Genomic DNA, 5137 nt, shown 5'->3' with positions numbered 1-5137 from the left:
GCCACACCTTCAGATGGTGCCACTCCCTGATCCAAGGATATACAAACCATCACAGGATCTCACTCGTGAACTACACAGTCAAAATAGATTCGGTTCAGTGAGAGACTTTGTCTCAAGGGAATAAGGTGGAGAGATGAGCAGAAAACCTGATGTGCCCCATTTCTGTTTTCTTCTATATATGTACCCTCACATGCACACTTAAGTATATTCTAGCAGACACACACACACACACATGCAGAGAGAGGAAGAGAGAGACAGAGAGAGACAGAGAGACAGAGACAAGGTGTTAGTAATGATTCTTTGTTGAAGTATTTCACTGCCCATTTTGTTGTAACTCTGACTCCATATTTAAAGAAAGCCTCTTCCTGGCCAAGAAAGCAAAATAAAGTGAAAGTGGTAATTTGGTATTATTTAAGGATGAAGGTCTAACAATACTTTGTCATAGGTAGAAATCACATAAAATAACAATTTTACCATACAGTCTCTCAAATTTTTCACACTTTCTTGACCATAGTCTCACAATCTCTTCCCTAAGCTGGTGACAGTAGAACTTTCTACTTTTGACTTTTATCATAGATTGCCATCTCTAGCTATAACTACAATTATCTTTTGTGAACATACATTAGACCTTGTTACTTTATTGTACAAAGAGGAAAAGAAAGCAAAGAAATAAAAACCAGACTCTGAAGATCTCTCATCATATTTAAATTAAAATTATTTGTGGAGGAAAGGTGTGTGGATTGCAAATCTTGAGTTCTTATTGAGAACTTTTTTGGGATATATATATATATATACAATATACATATACACATACATACACACACATATATTCTTGTAATCTATATAATAATCTATATAATATATAATATGCACTACATAATTTATACGACAACCAATATAATATAGCATATAAAACATAATTCATAACACATAACAATGCATAATGTATAATACATAACATATAGCACAACATGCAGCACATATATAACATATAACATGTAACATATAACATGTAACACATTATACATAATACACAATGTAAAACATATAACCCTTAACATATGACAAGTGATATGATGTATGATATTTGATGTATATTGTGTAACATATAACACAACATATACAACATATAACATATAATATACAATATATATCCTTTTCAATCCACCATCCTGGGTGGAGCCACAGCCACAGTGCAGACTTTTGTGAAGACCCTTATAGGGAAGACCATCATGCTTGAGGTTGAACTTTTGGACACTATAGAAAATGTAAAGGCCAAGATCCAGGATAAGGAAGGAATTCCTCCTGATCAGCAGAACCTGATCTTTGCTGGTAAGCATGTATAAAGGCTAAAGAATGTTTAAAGAAAGGCTACGTAAAATATGTGTGTGTGTATACATATATGCATATATATGTATATGTATATATATATACATATTATGTATTTATATATGTATATGTATGTATAGGCATATATATATATATATATATATATATATATATATGCCAATGACCAGCTTCTGCTTAAGAGAGGATGTTTGGGAATAGTGGAAGAAATGACTTGAAATCAGTGATGGGTGCAAGCTAAAAGCTCTGTCTTCTGTTTTAGATAACTTTCTAGACTGCTCTGTAGATAGCACATGAGTTTTCTGACCAAAGTTTGAAAACCTGCTAGAAAAATTGTAAAAGAACTGTAAGAGCTTTCTGAATAGGTTCTTTTTTTTTTTTTTTTTTTTTAAGTTTTTGTTTTCTGACCAAAGCCAGAAAACATGCTAGAAAAAAAATCTAAAAGAGCTGTTAGCTCTCCAAGCAGAGCAAGGCCCATTCTTTTATTTACATATTATATGTCAATTTAGTCATATACCCCAGGTTTCTTTTTGATTATCCCTCACATCACCATTTTATGACCTTAGTCCCTTGATTCTTAGACAAAAACAACAATTGCATCTTTTTTTTTTTAACATAACAGATGAATTCAGAGATCTGCCTGCCTTTGTAAACACAAACAATAAGCTTAGCTGGGTAAAATCCTGTCCTGAAATCATTCCCTAAATTTCTTTATCTCCTTCCTTAATATCTTTCAGACAAGCTGGCTCATTAACACATCCACCTCTGTTCTTTCAGGTCCATGGCGTCCCTCATATAATACATATCACATTCTTATACTTTGCATAGCTGAGACATCCTGTAAAGGACAGCTCTTTCACTGATTTTATGTATTTATTCTTGAACTCATGTTTACAGAGCTCTTTCCCACAGCCTTAAGGTCTGTCCTAAAGGTCTCAGCATCATAGAGACACATTCTTGCTTCTTGGAATTGTGCTGTTTCTGATTATTATGAAGTCATTAGCCTTGGCAGAAAGGACATTCTCCTAAAGGAGGAACACAAAATTATATATATATATATAGTTATACAAACAGGCCTTAAGCTTATAGCAACCACTAACACTAATAAAAGCCCACATCCTGCTAGTTCTTCTCTAGGGACAGGAAATGTGTCATGCTCTCCCTTCCATGGTGATACAGCAATATATATATATATATATATATATATATATATATATATATATATATATATATATATTTCACATAAAGGATGTATGTCTATATGTCTATATCTATCTTTATCTCTATATGTATCTATGTATCTTTACCCTTGTATTTGTTTCTTTTTCACAAGAATGCAGAGTTCATGAAAAGAAATACTTTATTACTGATATGTCACCAGTCAGGAGTATAGCATGGTTGAAGCCAATTTTCCAACTAATATTTTGTTAGTGAGTAAATGAGGATTAATATAAGTTCTGGAAATATGATTTGCTATAACTTGGTCACTGTGACTCATGGGATACTTTTTTGGAAGTCTTCCTGTATTCAAATTGTTCCCTTTGTATTCATAGACTAACCTATTAGAAGTGGTCAAGGAAATGTTTGCTTTTATGTGCTTAGTTATCTTGCTACATAATTTAGGCTTCACTTTCTCTTTAAGATACAGGGAGAACTGTGTCTGGCTGGGTTGGATATGGATTGAACTTTCAGATTGATCAGGCTAGGAGTGCTTATTCTGCTATACTGGAAAAGCAGAATCTATTGTTTCCTTAGGAAATGGCATATATGAAAAATCTTTCCCATGTTCTCAATTCTGTAACCACTGTGCCTGATTCATTGTCTTCTCTCAATTTTTTGAAATCAAAGCATTTTTCTTCCCAGTCCAGTAGGATGTATCATCCTATACTAAGGAAGATGCATTCAAGACCTTTCACATAGCTGCCTGCATATGTGTGGCTTATGCCTGGAATCTTGACATAGAGTCATGGCAGAGAGACCCATGAATGGCTGTATTCTAGCTGTGAGGCAAGCTCTGCTAATTTTTCTCTTAAGTTAGAATTTTTAAAAATTAATTAATTTATTTACTTTACACCCCAATCACAGATTTCCCTCCTTTCTTTCTTCCCAGTCCTTCATTCTACTCTCCCCTTCTCCCTTCCTTTCTCCTCGGGAAAGTTGAGGCTGCCTATGGATATTAAGCCTTGGCACATCAAGTTGCAGTAGGACTAGGCTCATTAGAGACCTTCTTTAGGTAAGGTTAGACAAGACAAAAGAAAAAAAAAAAGAGTTAGGGAAAGGGACCCAAAGGAAGGTAACAGAGTCAGAGACAGACCCTTCTGCTGTTGAAAGATGCTTTCCTTCCTTTTTTTTTCCCCATTGTACAGTTTTGGATTTTTTGTCAAAAATTAAGTGTCCATAGGTATGTGGGTTAAGGTCTGGGTCTTCACTTTGATTCCATTGATCAATCTGCTGGTTTTTATGCCAATGCCCTGCAGGCTTTTTTTTTTTTTTTAATCATCACTGCTCTATAGTACAGGTTGTAATAAAGAATGGTGATACTTCTAGAATTTCTTTTATCTTACAAAATTGTTTTAGCTATCCTTCCTACCCCCCCCCCCATATGAAGTTGAAAATTGTTCTTTCAAAGTTTGTAAAGAATTGTGTTGGAATTTTTATGAGAATTAAGTTGAATGTGTAGATTGCATTTGGAATGGTGGCCAAATGCATCATTTTACTATGTTAGTCCTACCAATCCATGAGCATGGAAAATCTTTTCATCTTCTGATATTTTCTTTAATTCCCTTCTCCAAAGACTTGAAGTTTTAGTCATACAGGTATAGAATTTGAACAAACAAAAGGCCCTAGGAATTAAAGTTTCCACTGTCCTCTAGCGTTTCAGGCATACCATGGTCAGGTGAGTCTGAGGGCTATAAATTCCTGCTGAAAAATAGAAAATATGATTCATATTTAAGATAGAGGATATGTCATATGACAAGCTACTAATATTTTTTGTTATAATTGCAGTGAATCAGTATTGATAAACAGTATTGATAAACAGTATTGATAAACAGTGACAGGCATAGAGCTTGACACAGGGAAGCTAATGTTTGACCTTATCAGTTAAGTTCCAGAACAGTGTGTTTTATATGTTACAAGGCTACTTCTATAAGACCAAGAACAATAGTATGATAGAGGAAAAGACCTGGTAGAACTTGCAAAAACTCTGAGTGTTACTATTGTGTAGAACAAAGAAATAACAGCAAGAGACATTTTGCTTAGGCCTGGTGAACAGAAGCCATCCTGTCTATCTTAAATAGAAAGGAATTTACTGTAGATAACTGTTTTAGAAAGCGCACATTATGACATTGATATCTAAATAATACCTTTTGTAAAAAGGAAAAAAGAGGAAATACCAGCATAAAAATAAGAGATGTAATAAATGAACATAAAATGATTTGGAAACGGAAACTGCAAATTCAGAAAAATATGAGTAACAGGAATTGTAAATTAATTAAAGCTGAAAAAAACACAAGCCTTTGTTTACTGAGGGCATGAGGCTCAGTGTTTGATAAGTGTGTTTCAGTTACATCTGAGAAGTGTTAAGGTGAATGGTCCTCATCATGTCGTAGTCTCACTTCTAGTTTTCTTACATTTACATTGCGTTCAAAATTTAAAAACAATAAATACTTTTATGTAACAAAGGAACTGATCATGATAAATGTTAATTCAAAAATGTGCTCCGCCAGTTTTCCTAATCCAGTTAACAAATCTCAATGGCTCTATAGTAATAAAATTTAAATTCAGATAA

The 5137-nt window shown here is 33.8% G+C and overlaps 2 non-coding genes across 2 annotated transcripts; both read right to left on the bottom strand.

Annotated features, from left to right (window-relative positions):
• Positions 1–1640: 1640 nt before the first annotated feature.
• LOC115031778 lies at positions 1641–1703 on the bottom strand. Its single transcript, XR_003837443.1, has one exon. It is a non-coding gene; the product is annotated as a U7 small nuclear RNA (small nuclear RNA).
• A 38-nt stretch (positions 1704–1741) lies between these two features.
• Positions 1742–1806, bottom strand: LOC115031779. The gene has a single exon (XR_003837444.1). It is a non-coding gene; the product is annotated as a U7 small nuclear RNA (small nuclear RNA).
• Positions 1807–5137: the final 3331 nt, after the last annotated feature.

Source organism: Mus caroli, chromosome 8 (genome assembly GCF_900094665.2).
Source record: "Mus caroli chromosome 8, CAROLI_EIJ_v1.1, whole genome shotgun sequence".
In the NCBI taxonomy this organism is placed as follows: Eukaryota; Metazoa; Chordata; class Mammalia; order Rodentia; family Muridae; genus Mus; species Mus caroli.
Note: the sequence above shows the minus strand (reverse complement) of the source record. Positions and strands in the feature narration are given on the sequence as shown.